General features: G+C 39.9%; 1 long non-coding RNA gene across 1 annotated transcript; it reads left to right on the plus strand.

Moving 5' to 3' along the window:
* The first annotated feature begins 8714 nt into the window (after positions 1-8714).
* LOC118243073 (uncharacterized) lies at positions 8715-23021 on the plus strand. The gene is made up of 4 exons (XR_004777173.2): positions 8715-8836; positions 15987-16058; positions 19823-19964; positions 22437-23021. It is a non-coding gene; the product is annotated as an uncharacterized LOC118243073 (long non-coding RNA).
* The last annotated feature ends 201 nt before the right edge of the window (positions 23022-23222 follow it).

Genomic DNA, 23222 nt, shown 5'->3' on the forward strand with positions numbered 1-23222 from the left:
ATACAACTGGAAAGGGAGCTCTCACAGTACTGGTGTGGTTTGTGAGCTGCAAAGAGGTACAACGCACTCACACATTTAAGGAGGAAAATGTGCTTGTGAAGGTGTGTTTTCACATCACCAATGTTTGTTTTACATTCTGAGTAATCAAAACTTCAGTTGTGATTTGCAATGCACTTCTGTGTTGTGATTTAAAGAATATCTAATTAAAGAATTAAACCAAAAAGTTGTTTGATAGATTTTATAAAGTGGGCCATCAAGGAGAGGACTTTACTCAATGCCAGCCTATCTGTTTGTAGGCTTCCAACAAGCAATTCTTACAAAAATACATTTCAACAGATCACCCACTTTCTTTCTAATTTCATTTAAAATAAGAAAAATTTCAACTCTGTGAGTGTCTCATTCATATATAATTGTGATACAGGGAGTTTTTATTATTGTCTGCTGATGGAAAGAAACACCACAGCCTTAAAAACAGCTGGTGATTCTTTGCAAAGGGGAAACCATGGGCATTTCTACTAGGACTGAATCAAAACAGCCTGTGAAGCCAGCTGCCAGGTCACTCTACTGATGGGAAATTAGCCTCACCCACTATTTGTTATTAAATGGAAGAGCTAGGAGAGCAAAATGGAGATCACATCACTTTTTAAAATTATTATTATTTTTGGAGGTGGCTTTACAATGGCAAGGAGGAAAGGGTGAAACCAATCTCATTAACCAGCCGAGTCATGACTCCTGGAAACCTTGAATGTTTGGCTTTTATGAGCTTTGGAAATTATCCCAAAACTTATGACTCTACAGCTAGCCTACATGGGGCTGTTTCCTTCTGGTGGAGAACCTGGAGCCATGCAGAAGCTGATCTCTGGGAAGTACGTGCAGGTGTTGTAAAGAGAAAAATCCAGTTTTCAAGGTTATTTGTAGCTTGATATAACAGGAGACCAGTGTGATTCATGTACTTGTTTCTGTGTACTGTTAGGAAGGCATGATATTTGGCTTGCGTATGTTAGTGATGGTGATATTATCTATTTATTAATTCCTAATTAGTAAGAAGGATCTTCTTCTTTCTAGGAGCATTAAAACAATAAGTAAACAAAACACTTTTTTACTTCAGTTTACTGTTGCAAGTCAATAGAATCATTTGCCACAGAACTTAACAAGACACTTCAAAAATATGGTATAGAGTTAAAAGTTACATCTTGTAACAGCATTTTGTAAAGACATTAAAAACTACCATACTTCATTAGTCATGGACCAAAAACTTAAAAAATGAAAATGCAAATCCTTAATTTTGTAATTATATATCTTAATCTGGATCCAAACTACGCTGGGCTAAAGTCTCTGAACAAAGGAGATACATATATATCATGATGAAAATAGGAAATTTTTATACTTCATAATACTAAGAATTTCTGTTGAATTTCTGTTGAAAATGTTCTGAGCTGAATGTAATTACTGCAATTTGGAAAAAAAAAAGGGGGGGGGGTGCAAACCTAGAGAACCTCTAACTGGAGAATTAGTTAGATGTAAGATGAAATAACATCCCTAATTAGATTATTATAGGTTTTCAACACAAATTCTTAACATAACTCATAGAGTTGATGATTGAAGAGGAATAAAATTTGAAGCAGCCTGTACAACACTTGTTACACCCCAGACTTTTTTTTTTTTTTTTTTTTTTTAAAGAAAGCACCCTAGAGAGGTGCAACATAGCTGAAATGGAAACACTATGATTGCAAAAGTTAGTCACCCATTGCAGACCACATCTAACATAGCAGGTCCTGCATAGCAGCAGACATATCCTTTGGAAGCAGCCCAATGATCCCTCTGCCAACTCCAGGCCTTGAGTGTTTGCCCAAGTAGGAAAGAAGCAGGTACGTGTCTACTGAGCCACAATCTTTTGAGCTATCCATAACATCTGGTAGCACTTCCTGCCCGTTGTGTTCTTGAGTCTCAAAGAGGATGTAAATGTGCACATCTCTCTCAATATGTATACTATATGCCAATTTAGACTCATCAGCCAGTACCCAATTATGCCTAATTTCACAACACTTCTGAACTTGGTCCATTAAGAAAACTTCAAGTAGTATAACTCATGTTCTCTAAGGCAGCAAGAATCTGACTTTAAATGAACTGAATAGGAAATTGCCTGGTGACTGATTCTTCAATTTAATTATTTTTTTACTGTAGAAGTTAAATGTAGCACTTTGCAGGCTACTGAATCTAGGTCAAATAGATGTGATATTAATAATAACCAGTTCTGTGTGAAATCTATGGGTTATATTTAACAGAATTTTCATTCTGTAGAATCCTGCAAAGCCCGATTTCATGTAAGTCTTACATAGGACAAAGCCAGAATTGTCTGGACTTCTGTAGATATTGGAAACTCACCCAAAATCATTCTTCCTTGGCATGTTTGCCTCCTCTGTGAGCAATTCTGGGCATCACAGGCACGGAAAGAAGGAGAGGGTCTCTAGGTTGCAATTTTCCTTATCCTTGTTTAATTTATTTTCTTTCTACCTGTTATTAAATAAGTGAAATTACCTATTATTAAATAAGTGAAAGAGACCCTGCAAACTGCCTCACAGAAGAATAACTACAAGTGAAGACATGGGTGCTTCCCTCAGATCCAGGAAGAAAACAGAATCTGTGCTGACCTGGGCAGGAGGCAGCTGAGCTGAAAGGCACTGGGTAACATTCAGTCCAGCCCAGCTCTCTCAAAAGGTACAAATCTAAAAAGAAGGTCTTGCAGGAAAGGTAGATCAATGAAAAGGTTTTGTCTTGTGTGAGCTGAAACAAAATAACAGACTGGGAAATACATAATTTATTTACGTACTGGATCTGATTTGCTTTTTGGAAAGATACTGGAAGCTTTGGTGACACAATTCTTTATTGCAATGTGTAATTTGCTGTATTTGCTGTAATTTGCTGATAGATGATGTGCACACCTTGGGCTGGGTTCGTTCTCCCCCAAGTATGCAGCAAGTACTACCATCCCTGGGGGATTTCAGGGTAGGTTTATTTCTACACTTGACAGGTAATGATTTTGTACCAGGGATCTGATTAACAGCCCTGGTGACTGCCTGTAATTTATTCAAGCTTCTGGTCCAGATGGCTTAAAAAATAAAATAAAATCCCCTGCATCTCAAATAAGGATAGAAATGAAGAACTGGACAAATGACAGAAAGGGACTTTTAGACTGTGACTGGTAGAAACAGCACTTAAAGTTTTTGTTGAAAATGCAAAGATTTGGGGAGGTAGAGGTGGAGGACATATACAAAGAGTTGTGGGGTTTTTATTTTTGTTTGTTTTGTTTTCTTTTTAAGTGAAACCTGAATAATATGTCCCTTCTGGTGCCTCTTCAATTCACACCTTTTTCCACCTTGTAGATGCAGATGTAGATGCTCTGATACCTTGTTGAAATGCCAGGACAGACGGACACAAAGAAGACTTTTTCCAGGCTTTCTGGTGAGCGCTGTGTGTCCAGACAGGCTTTGGAGAAAATCGTAACAAATGCCAGGTGAGCCGATGCTAACCACCCGCAACGTGCATGTTTGGAGGGTGCTGTTTGCATCTTGTTGCTCTGATACAAACATTAGCAAAACAGAGAAAGGAGTGGGGAAATCCGAAATGTGGCCCTCTTACTGTTGTGTGAATGTGTTGGCAGCTAATGAGGATTTCACTTTTTCCCCCCCAAAATTCCCAAATCCCACAGTAAGCAGAGCCACAGTGCTGGTGGGAGGTTTGATGACACCTGGTGGCAAAAGGGGATAATGCGGCAGGGAGGACACGAGTGACATCGGGGTCGCTGACACTAAAGGAAAACGAGATCCACTGGGAGCATAATGTGAGCTGGAGCCTGACAGCAAGAAGTGGAAAATAATATGTTGTGAATGGGGTAGAGAAGTTTAACGACATTATTTTTAGTAGCAAAACCAGCTCTAATAAATGCGTTGCGTATCTTTATAAAATATTCTGTATAAAGAAACTGTAATGGGCTCTCTGGGATCAGTTACTGTCTATTTAGAAGCAAGTGCAGATAGCAATAAGATATGACCAATTAGTTTAGCTGGGTAAAGTTGTCTCCTTGGATACCATTCAAGTGACTTCAAGCATTGCTCATGCAATATAACCGGGAATACGAGCTTCAGGGTAATAAATAGGGTGTTCTAGGTAACGCTTCATGAAGTGAATCTGGTGAGGAAAAACCCCTGTTCAGAGCAGAAGTTGCAAGGCTTACCAGTGCTGGTGCATGCCTTGCAGCAGGGGAGGGAGCCAGCCCCAAGCCTGCAGTGCAGTGCTGGGGAGGAGACCACGGCCTCTATGGGCAGCCCCGGTGAGCTGGGGGATGCTCCCCTTCACTTCTTCTATTGCCAGGCTGCATCTGTGAGGCTATTAGGCCACCATGCCAGCAGTTCCATTCCCAGGTATGATCCCTGAGGAAAACCCTTTTACTGAAGACATGTGTTAATGCTTTTTTTGTTTTCTTTATTCTTCAAAAATAATCTTTGTGTTTTGTGAATGAATTCTGTAGGGAAGTCTGCCACCATTGTTACACACCTGCCAAACACTCCAATTTTCTATCCTACCTCACAAAAAACGACTTCTTTCACTGTAAAGGCTTTTGGCACCTTTCAGTAGCTTGTCTCTTTTGCACTCTGCATTTGTATGCTATTTTCTGTTTACTTGATAGAAACAGCCCTGAAATCACCTCAGAAGTTTCACTTTAGCTCCTAGTTCCCATGTGATGTCTGCTAATAGATTGCATAGATAGGGAGATGTTTACATGGAAATGGAGGCTGTTGTAACACTGCCACGAGTATCATCCTCTCCATCTCTTGTCATGTGTCCTGTAATGGAAACACTGGGGTTGCATTCAGCCTGCTATCCTTAGGGCTAAGGGCACAACTGAGCCATCAGTTTGAGATTCCTCAGTTGACTGAACATTCATTTAAGAAATGTAATAGCTTATACTTCATGGAGAAGTGAAATTTAAGTTGTTTTCCTCTTTTATATCTCTGAAAATTTCATGGTTGACTCTTTCTCCATTCCATACTTTCTGTTACCTTAAATTGGGTGCTAAGCTTTTTTTTTTTCTGTTTGTTTTTGTTCAATTTGTTTGTTTTAAGAAGTTCGACTCTTCATCTAAATTATGGGTCTCTAAATTGAAATATCTAATTATCTGAGGGCACTGGTAATAATACGACTTGCACACTGACACACACAGCTCCATTTTTCTGTCAGAATGTCCTCATTTTCACTTTGCAGTACCACAGTTAGAGGTCAGCATTTGCTCCACTTTCAGGACTCTGCTAGAAAAGAAAGCAAGCAGTAAACTTTCAAACATTTTCTGTCCCCAGCAACTTCTCAGTAATTTTTCTCCTGTTAGAGCAATACTCCCAAGCTTTAAAAGCCAGATATGAGGTGTTCTTTTGTCTTACTTAAAATTTGTCTTGCTAATGTTTGTGGGTTTGTTTTTCCAAATTGTATAATTTAAATAGGTCAAACAAAAGTTTGTGAAGAAGAAATAAAATATCAATATACTCACAACATGCAAGCAAAGACTGTGCACAAAAGTGGCCAAGCTCTATCTTAGGCAAGTTGGACAAGCTCTAGCCAAAGCAAGAGTTATTTTTGCTTACAAGTAAGGCGAGAATTAAGCATGTATTTCCAACTTAGAGTCATATTTAAGGCCAATACCTGATCAAGCCTCAGTGACAGCAATCCTGGATTCCAGTGCTCTCATCTATGGAATAAACAAGAGCCCCTGCAGAGGCTTGGGTAGCAGGGATGGGATTTGCAATGATTTGTGGCTCCAGGGCTGATTTAGCTCTTTACATCACTGGACGTGGTGCAGATCCCATCCAGAACTGCTGCCACTCACGGTGGGAGCTGTGTGCACCACACAGGAAGGGGATCCCTTCACTCCAGCCCCTGCACCCTCTGTGCTTACAGGTAGAGTCTGTAACAGGCTGCAGCAGAAAGGGAGGGAAGAAAGTGCTCTTCATGTTGACTGAGGCTAGCAGGACAGGTAACAAGTTTAAATTTGAGGAAGGAATATTTAGACATTAGGGGAAAAATTCTCATAGTTTGGGTGAGTAAGCATTGGCATTAATTGCTTAGGCTTTGTTCTCAAAACCTACATCAGAGATTTCATAACCTCTCAGCAAACTTTTGCCAAAAATGACTCACTGCAGAGTAATGTGTTGACTGGTACTTTAAGATCCCTTGCCACTACAGATTTTAACAGTCTGTATATGCACGGTTCATTGATTTGCTGGTTTGTTCAATCATTTGACATCTTAGACCCAGTAATTAAATCAAAAGTCTTATATCAGCCACTAGTGCGGTTGTATTACAGAGAGCTTTGATGCACTTTTACTAATTGGCTGCTTCTGTATTATTATTTAGTGTGAGTTAACTTGTAGCCTGACTCATAGAGAACACTTCAAGTGCAAGTACCAAACAATAATTAATGCTGTTAAAAATACTCTGCAGCAAAAAGCAGAAACTGAGAGCACTGAGTGAAATATTTGTTCCTTTTTTCCTCAAAGGCTCTAGAGTTAAAGATTTTACAGTGTCAACTGCTTGCATAATGACAAGGGCTTGTGGCCTTCGTAGTAGGTGAATGCATTTCCATCAAGGATACACTTTTTCTTGGAAAATCTTAGTTATTCAAGACTTCAGAGAACTAAACATTACCTCTTGCAGTCTTTCTGTTGCTTTTCCTGCCACGTACCTGGCAGTGCAGAATGGATGTGGGCTTGTGGGCAGCAACTGCTGAGAGTGGCTCTTCACTTGTGGGGGTGGCTCTCTGACAGACAGAAGTCACACATATCAAAAGCCATCTTCGTTTTGTCTCCAGAGGCAATGAGAACAGCTGGCTAGCTCATGTTGTGAAATGTGTCAGGAAAGCCACTGGGACACAGTTTTAAGAAACTTGGTCCCACTTTCCCACTACCTCTAAATTAATAAAGACCATGAGATGTCCCCACTGCTCATTTTGCAGCTGCTAGAAGTGTTAGTCACAAATACACTTTCAGCCTCAGTCACAGGTCTATCTGATGGATAGGGAAACATAAACTGGGAAATAAATATTTATGATGTATAGTCTCTCACATTCTTTTATTTATAGATAGTTCAGTGCAGATGCCTATCACAACAGTAAAACTAAAGCTGAGCTAGATTTCAGCATTTATGATTCATTTGCCATGGAAGGCTTAAATCATCAGTCTACTAAATGGAATGGCTCTGAACTAAATTGTGAAGTCTTTATAAATATCAACCTTGCAAAGAAAAGAAATTTGTTACACAGTTTTTTGCACTGACTGAAAAGGCTATCTGGAATGCAGGGAACTTAACTATCCCTTGAATACTAACAGCAAAACTGAGAACAACACTAGAAGAGTAGCTGCTGGAGCTGATGTTTTTCCAAGAAGACCATGGGGTTCATCCGCAATCCCACCTGGCTGTACAACAAAGAGTTTCCAAAAGTTACTTTTGCTTTGAGAAATGCAGTATCTGTCCCAGATACAGTGAAATGTTGTTATGGTAAGTAAGAGGAATGGATAGTCAATTAAAAGCATCCTCTTCCAGACATTTTACTTCTTTGAAACCCTGGGTACGTATTTTTCATGCAGTTTAACTTTGCTGAGAGAAACGTTCATGTCTGGAGCTCAGAACTTCCTTATGAGTCCACAGTTCTCACCTTCACAGGCACTGATGGCAGTTAAAACACCTTCAAGGAGATGTTTCTTTGTGCCTGTAACAAAGCATCTGAGTCTAGCAGGGACAAGGGCCTTCATCAGCCTCTCAAGTGAAAGGATGAATACTTTGGCTCTAGCCAATCTTAAACAGGTAAGAAATGTGGTTTAAGTTAAGCAAAACATATAAAAATGGTTGAAAATAGGTTCAATGCTAACACAGTAAGTCTTGTTTTTAATGTATAGTGCTGGGTAAGCAAAACTTCTGTGCAAGACTCAAGCATCCATTATCATTTTTTATGTGCTGATAGGTAACTCTTAATCTACCCCAGAATTTCTTGCTGGGTATTTGTATTGCAAGTCATGTTAGCCAGCAATCAGGCATCCACTGTGCTTGTTATTGCTCATGCATATCAAAAATGATGATCTCACCCCAGAAAGCCTACAGTTTAGCTATATGACAAGACCAAAAAAAAAAAAAAAAAAGGTGGAGGAAAAATGAATAGGACGAACAGAGAATAATAGTAATAGAAATGGCATTCCCATTCTGTTGTTAGCATGTAGCTATTGTGTTATGTCTGCATCTCTCTTCCACAGAAAGATCAGTCTGCTTTTGCCCATCCAGCTTTTGGGGATGAGTGTTCTTTCCGTGGCTTCTAGAGTGATCAGATCTTGTCATCTTTACCCCTTAGTTCACATTGGTGTCACTTGCTTTTAGGTGTCACTCACTCTTGGACTTTTTCTGCAATTGTTCAGGTTACTTTAAGAGATGCTGGTCCTTAGCCTGGGTAGATGTTTTCTCTGACCCAGCACCTTGTACTCACTTGTTTACAAAGCTCACTGGCTAACCCTTCCAGCACTGTGCTTTTAAAGAAAAAAATAGCAAAGGATTGTATCTCCCACATGATGCCCTCCTGTGAACCCTCACTCACTTGTCTCAAGATGTGTCTTCCTCACTGAAACTGTGAACCATTTTTAGTATTTATCATTTTTTTTATTTTTCAGCTCTGAAGAGGATCTCTTATCTTTCAAGGCTGATGTTAGGTTTCAAAATCGGATTTATTTCAATACTTCAGTTTTTGAAGACCAGATCCTCTGCTGCTCCCTTGCTACCTTTCCAAACAGGCCTTCATTTGCAGGTAGGGACTGTCACTTACAGGTAACAGGAACAATTTTCTACCAAGAGCTTTATTATATCTAAAGATGGATATTTACTAAGCAAGGTAGAGCTTCTGCATTTTCATAATGCATATTTAGAGTAGTTAAGCAAGTCGTGTTTCTTTGAGTTGAACTGACATGAGATCTCTAATATTTCACCCAGGCACAGTGCCTGTTGCAGAAAGCAGTTTGATCAGTACGCTGTCTTTCATAGATAGTAATGCTATGTTGTCAGATTTCTTTGTGTGTATTTTACTTATATATTTATCTTGTGGCACTGCAGTAGAAAAGCAAGGAAGTTATCAGGCAGGCCGGGGGAAAAAAATGCCTAATCAACCCTTGAGTTTCTGGTGCTTTCACTGCAACCTAGAGTTCTATTCACTCTGACCACAGTCACAGAGTGAATAGAGGATTAAAAAGTGGGACTTTATGGACTTTTTTTTTTTTTTTAATCAGTATTGATTCTACTGTTTTGGCGCATTTTTTTTTAATTATCTTTAATCAGTATCGATTCTACTGTTTTGGTGCCTGGTCAATCTAAAGAGTGATTCTTGTTCTAAAGACTTTTTGAAAACTAAAACCTAAGATAGTTAGTCCTGTGGATAGACCTCTGCCTGAACACTTGCAAGCCTTTGTGCTATATGAAAAAGTTGGTTCTTGCAGCCTGTTTTGGTTTGAAGTGCAGTCAGTGCTGGTTAGAAATTAAACAGCACATCTGATAACACTGCTCAAGAGTTGTCCTTCTGCTGACTCTTTGGGAAATAGTCTCATTTCAGTTACTTGTTTGGGTTTTGGTCCAAATCAAGCTGTTTGGACACATCTCTCACTGTGATAATTCACGTTCAATTTCAGGTTTCTTGACTTAATGAAGCTGAAATCGCATCATTGTTTTTAAATGTATATACTTCCTGGGTAGAAAAGCCCTACCAAATTTTTATACTTTTAGTTGGTAACTTACACTAGCAGGCTGCAATATCATTTGCTTATCTTGTTTTTTTTCTTTTTGGCTTCAGAAGCAAATAGCACAGAAATAGATTGGCTTGACTGAGGGAGACGAGACTGTTCTGGTGCCTAGAAACTAGCTTTGGCTGCTGCTTGAATACAGATGTTTGTGTAGGTGATAGGTTTAAAGGTCTGTCTTCCTACTGAGGGCCTCACAGAGAACTTTTTTTTTTTTTTTTTCTCTGAAGGAGCCCAAATAAGCCTGTTTTGGTCTGTTTTCTTACCATCATTCTGTTCTGAACACTCTTAGTGGGGTTTACAAGCAACAAGCTTCCCGAGAAGCAGGAGTTAATGTATGAGTAGTCCACCCACACAGTTCAAAGAGGAGCCACGTTTTGTCCTACATTCTCTGCAGCATGGTGCAGCCACCTCAGTATGGCCACAGGTAACTATGAGCCTGGTCCCATGCTTTAAAAGGTCACTTTCATTCCTTCCTGATGACAGAGGCCAGCCAGTCTAGCTAATTTAGCTGTTCTCTGAGTTATTTGCTCTATAAGCAAGTCTCTAATGTGATGAATCACTGAAGGTGAAGAAGCAGGTCTAAAATAGGGGAGTTAAAAAAACTATTGTATCCTTCCCTTAATTAACGGTTTGGAGTGAGGCACATAGATGGAAAGAAGAGATAATGAACTTCTCACTTTAAAGGGGCAAGGAAAATCAGCTACGTGTAATCTTGGGTTTAAACATGTCTGGCAGAATCCCAGCCTGGAACTGCAAGCCTCCTGTGTGCTCCATGAGCCCAGGGAGAGCACCTGGTCCACACCAGGATGCTGATACTCCTTTACCTGTTTACGTGGATGTCTATTTCCATTTTTTTTTTGAATTGCATACAGTTGAATTTCAGGCCTTCCAGGATTCATATAGAAAACTTAATTTAGCTGCAAGTAACAAAAAGAGAAACTAGAAATTCTTTAAAATAAAACATTCCTGTGACTATCCTACTGGAAGGACAGTGAAGGTGTAATATAAATAAAGAAACAATCATATGAAAGATCTCTCTCTCAAGTGTCAAGAAGTCTACAGGACTAAGATCACTATGGAAATTCAATCTGCCTGCTGCTGCTTTTGCAGTGGAGGAGTCGAGCTGTCTCGTTCAGGCTGGCAGCAACAATTTCATGTTTGCCATGGCCATAGAGAACGTGCAGTAGCTTTTCAGACCTATGCTGACAGAGTGGCAATTCTTGCAGTGTTCAAAAGACTGGAAAAAAAGAAGGCTATGAATTGATACCCATGTGAGCCTCTTAAAATTCTCGTATCTTCAGTTAAGCTTTTGCAGTCCTGTTCGACTCCTCTGCTTGCTGTAAGTCAGAACTTCCCACTTCACTGCAAGTTTGTATGGCTTCCCTTGCCTTCCCAGACAAACTGCGGAGAAATCTGTGATTTATCACATTCAGAGCAAGGAGAGTCTCTTTTGACAGTGACAGACTGGGCTAAGAGCAGCAAGCAGACACTGATACTGGTACTTCCTAGTCGAGCAGATCCTTCTACCAAGCGCAGGTGAAAATGTACATCAGGCTGGTTGCACAGAGCCAAAACGAAGCCAGCTCTTACACTGCTCATCATTAGACAATAAAATACTTCCTTGCTTGGGAATGTGTGGAAGCAGCGAGAGGGGAATCTTACCCTGCAGAAACTGCAGATGTGGTGTGTCACAGGTGCTCTGCATGGACGCACTGGGAGCCCACAAACCCCATTGATGAGTTTGTTGCTCAGGAAGAAGCTCATGGGGGTGTCCAGGCAAGGCAAGGTAGCATTGTGCAAGTACACAAAATGCTTGGATTGCAGAAATTGCCCAGCATGCTGAAAGCTGAATTACTGTAGGGCAGGTTTCCTTCGCATGAGTTGTCTCACTTAATGGTCAGAGCAGAGAAGCAGCTCCAGTGTCTTATCTGCTCCTTATGGTGCCTCCGTGCCCTTCACAAAGCCTACAGTCATCTCAGGTCTGCTGAAACTGGTGTGCCTAGCTCTGACAGCCACAACTCTTGTGCTGTAAAAAGAAAGTGGCCTGCCTGAGAAAGGTCAAACACTGTGCAAAACAAACCAACAACAACAACAAAATTTGCTGTACAAGTAAGGGATACCAAATACAAGAAATCAGGGGGAAACAGGCTTCAGTAAAGAGATGCTGCAATTGTGGTCTTTGTGGCCACCACTCACCATGGCCCTTCTGTTGTGCCTTTTACAAAGGTGGATGCTTAACTGAAAATTCAGATTAACAAGGCCCCAGTGCACAACCCCTTCTCTTCCTTTGATGCTTTGCAAAAATCCTTTAATTTCTCTTGAATTTGACTTGTTTAACAGAAATGTAAAATGTTATGGTGGCAGACCTGCACCACATCTAATGCTGTGGAAGAACAGGTTGGATTTTCTTCTAGTGTTTTTAGTGGAAAAAAATAATATATATATATATGTATTAACAGAGTTTGGAGGGACTTTGTCCTGAAATGGTTTTACCTGCAAACAAATATGAAAACAAAATCCCACTGAGTTTTTAGTTTTTATTAACAAAAAGTATTTCAGTGGGAAATATCACGTAAATACTACTCTATTTTGGTCAACACTTTCTATAGAAAATGTTCAATAAATACTAACTGCTAATACCTTTGCTCAAATGTAACATAAAAAACAATGTAATAATTAAGTACCGAAGGGAATATTGGTCTCTGGTATTTTATACTTAAGACTCTTATTGCCTTGGAAGGTAATATATATATAATAGCATCCTGATGAAACCCTGCTGTGTTATAGAGAAAGCTGCAGTGCTAAATTTTCAAAACTATCATAAATGTAATTACCTCCTGCTGAGAATCTAAATGCTTATTCATAGCACCATTACTTTCAATAATTAAGTCTATAATTTCCTTCAGACTATGATTTGTTCCTTCCTAAATCATAAAAGCCAGGCCAAAAAAAAATTATATTTGATCAGTTAATGTATAGAAATTTCATTATGTTTGCTCCATGCCAGAATGTACGTTAAATCTTCACTGTTTGAAGTGAATCAAAGCAACTTTTAAATTCTGCCTGAGGTGGTAGGGAGCAGTGAGGAAGGAGGATGACCCACTCAAGGGAGGGGTGGGTGTGTGTGTTTCTGTCCATCTGTCTGCCCCAGCGGTTTTTAACACCTGCCAGCCAGCTAGGGCAGGGTGCACAGATGTGCTTCTCCTCTTCCTTATGCAACAGCCAGTTGCACAGCAACAGCTCAGCAGAAGGCACAGGCAGGTTCCTGGTGGTTCTTGCTACCCGCAGAACTCTGCTCCAGGTGAGGCTGCCTTCCCCAGGCAGTGCAAGGAGCTGTGCTTGCCTATGGAAATTTCAGTCATCGTGACGCTTGTCTTTTTTCTGCCTCTTTCCGCCTGTAATATGATATAGGTAAGAGAATATAGTCAGAAGATGGTAGATAATGCTTCTTAATGATAGGAAAATCTAAACTAGATTGGTCCTTGATTTTAAACGTGTAGGTTGAGTTAATGCTGTGCAGCAATTGCTGGTTCATACAGCAGAAACATACCCAGATCATTATGCGTTCTGAATGTTAATACAGTATTTCCTTTTTTTTTTTATTCAACTCAATTTGCTTCCAATTTTTCTCTTCCTTTACATGTTTTTTTTTTTTTCTGTCTTGTCAGGAAAGAAAAATCTTACTGGTTGCTAAGTAACTCTTGCAGTATTGCTGCAGATGTGCAATAGGCGTATCTGTTACTACGATGCTCTTTAGTTTTTGAGTAAAAAATATTTTTCAGTAACATCAATGTAATTTTGAAAATAATGATGGCCTGATAAAAGAGGATGCTTCTTATCCCAGATGTTTCCAGCCATGTATTCATTATATCAGCTGACTGTAGAAAAAGGCTTTTGGAGGGAACTGGATTAGCCTACAGTGTTATTCTCCAAAGTTTTATGGGAATGCAGTGTAGGTGGCTAACACGGCAAAATGAAGTCCCACCAACTCATTTGCACAGCTCCTTGTAGGTAGCCCATCTGCTATTTGAGTATCATGGCTGTCCTTTCTGAAATCATTTCTCTGAGCACTGCAGACCTGTTTGAGCTCCAGGAGGCCCCACACCAAGCAAAATTCCCCCATTCACCACCAGCACTTCAATCTGTGGCCCATGGGGTGGCAAGTGGTTGTTTCCCAACTGCTCCCTGTGGGGAACAGCAGCCACCTCTGCCATCTTTTCCTCCTCTGCGTCAGAGCACTGTGCTGATGCACACAAAGAATAAAAGCTAAAGTCGCATTGATCATTCATTTGGGAGGAAAATACCAGAATACATACATAAAAGAGAATGATTGCACTACTGATAGATTTCATTTTAGCATTTACTAATTCTGGCATGTTTGACTTTGTACCTGCAGCAAGCTTTCCATGTAGATTCTTTTTAGCAGTAATTATGTATAGATAGACTCTCCTCTTAGCGTGGGAGGAACAAAATAGTTGTAATAGTTGACATTACTCAACATTAATGCATGGCATTTTAAAGATGTGTGTATTGTGTTAATGTTTCATTTATTGTAGCTGGGTTAGGAGGTTTCCATTTATCTATTTATTTATTGTATTCATTTTAATCAGATGTGTCCGTTAAATGTAGGATGTGGCATTTGGATTTTTTTAGCGTACGCTTGCAGGAGATTGATTTTTGCCTGTGTTTGCAGAGAGTGAAGGAGTTTGCCCGTGTAATCTCCAAAAAGGTCAAATCTTGACTTAATAAATGTATGATTCAGGAATATAATGCTTGTTCTTTAGGACATCACATTAATATTTATTGGGGTCTGGATTCTACAAAGACCTACTAATTAGTTACAGTGTCTTTTGTGTATTGGTTAAACTGGCTTAAATCCAGTTCTGCTCAAGAGGGATTAAAATTGCTCCCATTATGATAACTCTACTAAGCAGAGGACTCATATTCCCATTAATTCCTATTGCTCAGATTAGTGTATTGGTACATCTTTCTGCCCCAGTAAATAGCTAGTGGTAGCCAACATTTTTAATAAACTCAGTGAAGAATATTTCCAAGGAAAAGCACCCATTAATGCTGATCTTGGAGTGAGAACCAGGTGGCCTTCCAGATATATCAGTCCAAATGTTAATAGTATTAAAAAAAAAAAAAAAAAAGATGGTTACCCTTTCGAGACAACTACAGAAAAGCAATGCTCACGCTGGAGCAGAGAGAAGGGTCTGCTGTCCAAGTAAAGGACTTCAAGGCACAGCTATCATTGCAGTACTGCATGGGGGAGGGAGGACTTACCTATATATCATGCAAGATGGTGTGGTACAAACTTCAGCAGGCTGAACTGAGCCTGTAAATCCCCCAGACTCGCTCTGGATGAGTCAGCTATATGTGCACAGCACTAACTAATCAAATATACCCTGCTTCTGGAGTCAGATCAGTTGTTTCTCAGACACCTTTGATTATAGAACTGAGTGGGTAGGAAAAAGTAAGATTACACAAAACAACTAGTAATCTCAATGTGTTTGTGGAGAAGGAAAGAGAATGTACATAATGTAACAGCTGAAAAAGAGCGTGCCCTGGTAGAAAAATCCCTACAATGAGTGAACTTAAGACAGGCTTACAACTTAAAGCTCATGCCTTATGTTGAGGGAAGAAGCTACAGAGTCAAAATTGGATTGAAAAAATAGGAGTGGAAAAGATCTAAAAAAGAATCATGTGGCACAGAAGGACACTAAATAGAATCACCAGAATCATCTAGGTGTTTTTTTGTTTACTTGTGTTTTTTTCTTAAAAACAACCAAACAAAAAAAAACAACAGAAGAACGCTGTCCACAGGTATGCCTCTAAAAGGAGCAAAGCAATGGGGGAATAAGAGTATGTTTTGTCAGCCCAGAATGCCCCAGGTGATCATGGTTCTTTATACGGAAAGCTGGTGATATGGACCAAGGTGGGGTGGATGCTGAGGAGCAGGTTCATGTCTCATGCAGATGCTGAAGCAGGGGAAGGAAAGTAAGTACATATATATGCCAGAGGAAATTGAAGAAAGTGTGCTCAGTCATAAGTAACTTCAGTAGACCAATGTAAATCTTAAAAGCACCTTCTGGACCAGGCAGTAAGAGGTAGGTACAGTGGGACTTGCCTGACCTTGAATCAACAGAAACTTCTTTGTTTTCATAGTGAACATAACATCTGATAACAGTGACTCAGCTGAAGAACTTTGCACCTCTGTGAAGTATCACCAACACTGTGGTAAGTCTGGAATGATAATGAGATTTTAAAAAACACTGGGATGTGGCTGTGGTAATCTTAACTCCTGTAATTTTTTTGTTTTGTTTTTCCTTATGACAGGTATTATTCTAGAATAGAAAAATATTATTTCATAAAACCACGTTTAAGCCCCATGGCCTGAATCTTTAGGAATTTCATCTCTAGGTGAATGGGAAAATAATGGGCAGGGAGCTAACCCATCTGCATAAACTATTTACCCAAGCTCCTAATGGGGTAAAACCACGGAGAATATTGGCACACAGGGAAAAGTCAGCAATCAGAAACCTTCATTTGCATCAGCTTTCAGATCAGCACTCCCCCACTGATGATTTTGAGCCAACATAACACGAAGCAAATTAAAAATTAGTTTGGATAGTTAAGCTGAACTTAAACGTAGGGTTCAGTTCAGAGTCCTCCCTCTCTGCGAGCCCTTGTGGAGTGTCCCACACTATGAGCACCTCACCTCTGCTCCGAAGTGGTGGCTGGCTGCTTGTATTCCTGCTGCAAGAGAGGTATCAAAATAATGACCTACCTCTAATACTAGCTTAAGGGAATATATTATGTATCATCTGAAACACAGTGCCAATGGCAGTGTTCAGGCTGAAGCTGTGTTTCTCTAATAATAATCTCTCTCTTGCTCATGCTCCCCACCATTCAAGAATCCAGTGCTTGGAAGAGGGGAATAATTTTTAAGGGCTCTCAGAGGATATATAAGTGGTTCCAGAAATTCTGGCTGAGAGCTTAAAGATATATGCTAAAGACCCTGAAATGCACTGAACCGGTCTTTTTCTGGTTATTCCAATCAGCTAAGAGAGGGCTTATATGCTGTGAAGCTTCTGGTTTTTGTTAACACATGCTCACACACACAATGGCATTCTGTTGAATTGTATCCAGAAAGTTAATTACTCTTCAGAAGGATTTTGGCTTTCTCTGAGGACAGTCTGCACCCCCTCCCCCCTCTCTTTTTTTTTTTTTTCCATTTGAGAAATCTTTTGCCTTTTTTTTAACAAATAGGTGCAGTGGGGAAATACTTGCCTGGGAAATTTCTGCAGGGAATGAGATGCACAAAGATCTTGATGCTGCAGTCCAAGATAAATAAGACATTTTAATACTCTTAGCAAATGAAAATGCAAATCACAGAAAAGTAGAGGAGGCAAAAATATATTCCCTGGCCTGAACATTCAGTGAAAGGGAGCAGGACTGGGAGGTGTCTGACAAGCACATTATTTGCAGTCTCCTACTAATTGAGTGTTATCTGCATTGCTTGCGGCTGTCATTCCATGACCAAATGTATTTGTAGAAATGCCAGTAGTTTCAGAGAGATGATGCACTTACCAGAGAAAATTCTGAGCACTGTAAGGAGACTATAAGCAAATGCTAACTGATTGAAGGGATGTCCAGAAGGATTCTTTGCACTTGTCAGGAACCAGTCCTTAAAACCTAATTAGTGTGGCAATTAAATTTTACAACTGAAGATTGTAATTGGAGTTTTCTTTGTTTGTATACATGAGTTCAACTTATCAGCATGCAGTACCTCTCTACCACCTAAGAAAGAACTGCTGCCTAAGCAGTGAGATTTAGGTGAGGCCCAAAGGTAGCTGGCAAAGAAGGAAATATTTTTAAAGGGACTTGAGAAAGAGGTGACAACTCTGAGGTTTGGGAAGCAGAGAAATAAAGGAGAAAAAATGTAGTGTCAGGGAAGAATAGATGTGATGATGATGACAGCAGATATTTGAGAAAAGATGTGGAAAAAAAGAGGAATAGGAGTGAAAGAAGGAAGAATTGTGCAACAGTGGGAAAGACTGGATCATAGAGGAATAGAAATTAGGCAGAGGAGAAAGAGAGTATCTTTATTTAACAGATATGCCTTAACAAGTCTTCTGACATGTTAATTTACTCTTTGCAAATTGTAGAAATTATTATGTACATTTTTAATCCTTTCAATGGTAATACAATGTATGTTAATGTTCACTTTCAACTAGAGATCAGAACACATTTCATTTCCAGTGTTTCAACTTGGGGGAAAATATGTTTTTATGGAGACGGAGCAATACAAATGACTGCATCTAAAAAATTCTCTAATTTCTATTGTGCGGATACCTAATAGAGGCTTTGAAAAATAAACCTCCAAACATTCCAAAGTTTCCAAAATCAGATCTGCATGGAGGCATCCCACTGCTAGCAATGCCAGTTGCCAGCTGTCAAATCCCCTGATATATTGTAGAGGTTGTGATGCTTTTGCCATGGATTATTGACTGGACCCTGCGGTCAGCACATCATTGGTGATGCTGCTCCTGCCTGCAGGCATGCAGTAGGTGCCTGCCTGCTCTAGCCGTACCAGTGTCTCTCTGTTTTCAACAGCATTCATCATTGCAGAAGAGCAAGAGGGATAACTGAAGTTCTGTGGGCATTTGAAATAATTCAGCACCACTCTATTCTGTAAAGTCTGTCAAGCTTTATATGTTAGGAGGCAAGTTGAAATTGCTGTTTGAACGAAGTATGCAGGCAGAAACAGATTAAAAGCTACTCTCAGCACATAGCACCTCTTTCAAAGTGCTGACCAGCAGTTTGTGTTTAGACAATAATTTGGGGCTGAGAGGATAATTTCAGAGCTATTCCTACCTGCCTCTGGCCAGTGTGAGGGTGTAGGGAAAGGGGATTTTGCTACCGACTGCCTTCACGGCTCTCCTGCTTTCCAGTGGTGCTAATCTGGAAGGTCTGAGGACATTCAGGGACACTTACATGCCAAGTTTAAGATAACAAAGAGCCAAAACAAGATTGGACTCAACAGAATTATTTTTCCCCAAATTATGGGTTTGTTTCTTTGTATGCTTTTATAAATGAGGTAAGTTTTAGGACGTTATCTCACCCTCAAAGACTACTGGCATGTACTGTTGGTGAGGACTTGTTTGGAAGCTGGCTTCTAGCATAGGTTTACACAGATAAATTCAATAATGTAAAAACCCCAGCAGGAACTGCTGCATACAGCTCTGTGTGCTTTAGATGATCCCAGAACAGTGCTGCTTACAAGCCACTATGGATGTACAATGTCTCCCAGACAAGTTGCTAATAAAAATGGTAAAGTACTCCCATTCTAATGATGCCATATCTCAAAACCAACCAACCAACCAACCAAAAAAGTCCCACAAAAAGTTAAAAAAAAAAAAAAAAAAAAAAAATCCCTACAGGTGAGAATGATTTCTAAAGTGAAAATGGACATTTTTTTGAGTGCCAGCAAGAATGAGGGAAAGAGCTGTTTATGTCTTCAGAGCTGATGAACATTGAGAAGAAGGAGAGAACTGAAAAAGTACCTGTCAGAGATTTGAGAAATTTTGTGTTAGCTAACATACTTGTCCTTTTGAAACAAGGAGACGTGCTATAATCACACTGGAAACAGTTATAGATCACAATTTGGTCACTGCAGGAATGAAAACAACAGAAAAGGAAGGGTATGGTGCAGTTCAAATATATATACCCCGAAGCCATGGCCAGTTTAAATCATACTGGAATACACACACAATTCAGCTTAGAAAGAATTGCCCTGTTCCTGTAAATACAGCAGAAAGTGTCCATTAAAAGAAATGAAATGTAATAAGTTCTGCCTACTATTATGACCAAACTGACTTTTTAATTTACGCCGCAATTTATGTTCTTACAAGGTTTCAGTCAAGCCATTTATTCTATCTCTTATTTTGCTGTTTCAAGAAAGAGCCAGGAAGATCAGCTGTAATCTTCTCTCATTTTAGACAAATGCAATCCTGATGGCTGTGGTCTAAAGGGCAGAGCTGTCGTCACTCTGGAGGAGGAGGAGGAAGACATCGACATCTGGTGGCAGGACAGGAACAAAGGGTGGGCTCCAAGACATGCAGCTTGCTGCTGATGGTACAGGTGAGATACTTCTCTGTGCAATAAACAGGCATAGAATAATGCAAGAGAAATTGTGTAGAATATGTACTGCAATACTGAGCATAAGTCCAGACAACTTAGCTCACGTAAATGTGACTTAGTGAGCAAAAGGTGTCTACTGACAAGGCAGGACAGGAAGTCCGTTTAATGTCTCCTTTGGTTAGCCAAGCCCTGTGCACAGTCTGGCTGGAGAGCAGAAGGGGCTGAGGAGCAGGCACCATTAGCAGAGCTGCAGTGACTACTTACATGAATTTGGAACTGCAAAGGCCTTCTGGGGCCATGGGCAGCCAAGGTAAGCACCAGCACAATCAGTACAGGACAACCTGTTTGAACCCACAGAGCTTCAGGAGCTGTGGCCTTGCTCCCCAGCAGTGTGGGCAACACCATCCCCTCTCCTGACAACTATAACATGACCGAGGTGTTACTATAAAATGACAGAAAGAACTGCAGGACGCAGCACCAGAAACAAAAAAGAAGTCCGCTTGCACTTCTGGGAAGGAGTGGCTACTGGTTGTGTTACAGCGTTGCCCGGTTCCCACTTCCTCCTTCCCCCTTCCATGAAATACTGTTTTAATATTTGAGTTCATCTGTCAATTACAAGTGGGAATATTTAGCTCCCTTTGTTTTATATAAGTTTTATATAGGTTTCAGGGTATATGTTATATGGTCTTTATTTGAAACTCCTAAACTATCAATCTAGTCCCTTTTTTTTTTTTTTTTTTTTTTTTTTTTTTTTTTTTTTGTCAGGAAAAACCTGACAGGGGGCTGTGTTCCCCCGTCTTTGTAAGTATAGTATTTCCTGAAATATTTTGTGGTTCAGATTTGGATATTAAGCACTAGTAAATGCTCAGAAAAGTGGGAGGAGTTCCTTATGCTGCTATGTACTTCCATAAACTGCAGGGCATCACTGAATCTTCAAATTTGTTCTTGTTTAAATTACATATGTCAACACCTCCCTTCTTATTACAGCCTGAACAAGTGCTCTAGCTATTTCTAATAAACAGGAGGTCATCAATTGCCTAGCAGTTGTTTACAGCACCCACCATTACATTAAATGGCTCTGCAGTCCTTAAAACATTGGCTTGCTTTTTAGTGATGACTTCATACTGTCTACTGTGAGGCACCAGGAGGATAACAAGTGACTCGCAGCCAAAGACCAGTTTGTGTGAGGAGGCAGCATACCCTCCCTCCCTCCACGGGGTGAGGGATGGAAATGGCAGAGATGTTCATGCTGCGCCTTCCTTGGGCCAAGCACGGGGGCGTGGCATGATGTTCTTCACAGGGACCTCTAACATCTTTTACATGCTTTCTTGCTCTTGTTCTGAAATACTCTGGAGTTACTCATTTTATGGACATAAGGCCTTACTCATTTGTTCCAAATTTCCGTTAAAGAACGGAAGAAAGCATGAAATGTAGGCCCCTGTGTCTACCCTGGATATCAGCAACTGCTTGTAGGAGAAATGAAATAGACTGTATTTTCATTTTTGTAACTTGAAATGACTGGTGAGGCATTTGTGTATCATAGTTAAGTTCTTTGAACCTAAATTTCAAAAAACAGGAGAAAAACCTGCAGCTTAATGGAAGTTACTGGTAGTTTGGTTATGATTTTGAAGTCAATCTATAGTCTCTGCATACTTTAGATTTGGACTCTGGCAGAGAACTATGAACCTCACATTGCAAAGGTCCTGATGACCTTCATAACAAGTAAAGTTGTACTTCTGTAATGGCCTCTTCCGTGTGCTAATTTCACATCAGAGAATGCTTGTCTGTTATTTAGATCACCATACTTTTCTAGCCCATTTTCCAGTGTTGAAGTTACTAAGTAATCATCTGTTACTTCAAATAATATAAAAATAGCATGTCATTACCATTAAGCACCAACTGCAAGGATTTAATTTTAAACCATTTCTCCTTTCCCTGACTGAAGAAATGGCTCTGCGATCATTTTTAACCTTTCATCAGCATAATTGCCAAATAATTAACAATAGTTAAATGATGAGAACCTGAGAGAATTGAAAATTATTATTGAAATATATATTTCACTGGAGCAATGACCTACATGAATGTTTCAAAATAAAAGCAATGTACATTTGGCAGCAGAGGCAACACACACTCTTTATATATGCTAGATGTTCTTTATATGTGCTTGTGTCTTAGTCACCTATAGCTGTATAGGCATAAAGACCCATCTCACTGAAGAAAACTGCTCCTCCAAGCTTATTTTATCATGCTTTGCAATGTCTTCATTTCCACTAACACAAATTACTTATTCCACAGAATAAGCAGTGGAAACCAGTATTAAGACTCTACAATCCCTTTCTAATTTCTGTAGCAGATACTGCTTCCTTGCTTCTGCTAGCAGAGCAGATTAGTCTGCTGAGTTTTTCCTGTAGTTTCTCCATTTATCTCAATGAGATCCATGTGTTGATTTTATTTTTTTTACACACCCTTTAGGAGCTGAAAGTCATCAGCCTCTCCATCCTGTCCCATCTCTGCGAGTCATCAGGATTTACTCACTCCCCTTTGCCTACTAACTTGGGTATGTTTACAAGCTGCTTGGATCCTGAAGACCTGCTCATCTGGGTGCTACCAGCACATCCTTTCCTGCTCTTTGTTCCAGGCACTCCTATCTATGTTCCACTTACACTAATCTTAACATTTCTACTCCAACTCTCTGCATAGAAAGGGTAGGAAGATGGGAAAGTACTGGGGGTATTTACTGGTGTCCGGAGGAGATCACATGTAGGACAAACCAAGGGGACACAAATGTGTCAGAAGCTTGGCTGCTCCCAAAAGGAATTATTTTCCTCCCTTCCCCCTCCCTCCCTTTTTTTCAAAAGTTCAGGCACTTATCAGTGCACAGTGTTATGATGACACTATTAGGAATCCCAAATAAAACCTCTCTCTATGGATTTTCATCAGCTCCTTCTCAAATTCATCCTTCTTGTAGACGAGTTTGTCTTTCCAATAGTTTTTTGGTAAAATCATGGAAATTTCTCTGCGGCTTTCACTCCCCTTTTTAAGGGTGTGGATATATTTTATATGTAATCACACTTTCTGCAATATTCTTCTCTTCAGTTACATCATGTACTTTTAGTGGTGGATGTGATGCTGCAGCCAGTGGCTGATGCAACTACCCTTTGAATTGCAGTTCCTTCTGGGTTCACTCAAGCCTCTCATAGCCACTTCTTTCTCTCTGCTTGCTTTCATCTATTGCCACACCATTCATATTGAGTCCAA

This window comes from Cygnus atratus, chromosome 6 (assembly GCF_013377495.2).
Source record: "Cygnus atratus isolate AKBS03 ecotype Queensland, Australia chromosome 6, CAtr_DNAZoo_HiC_assembly, whole genome shotgun sequence".
Taxonomy (NCBI): domain Eukaryota; kingdom Metazoa; phylum Chordata; class Aves; order Anseriformes; family Anatidae; genus Cygnus; species Cygnus atratus.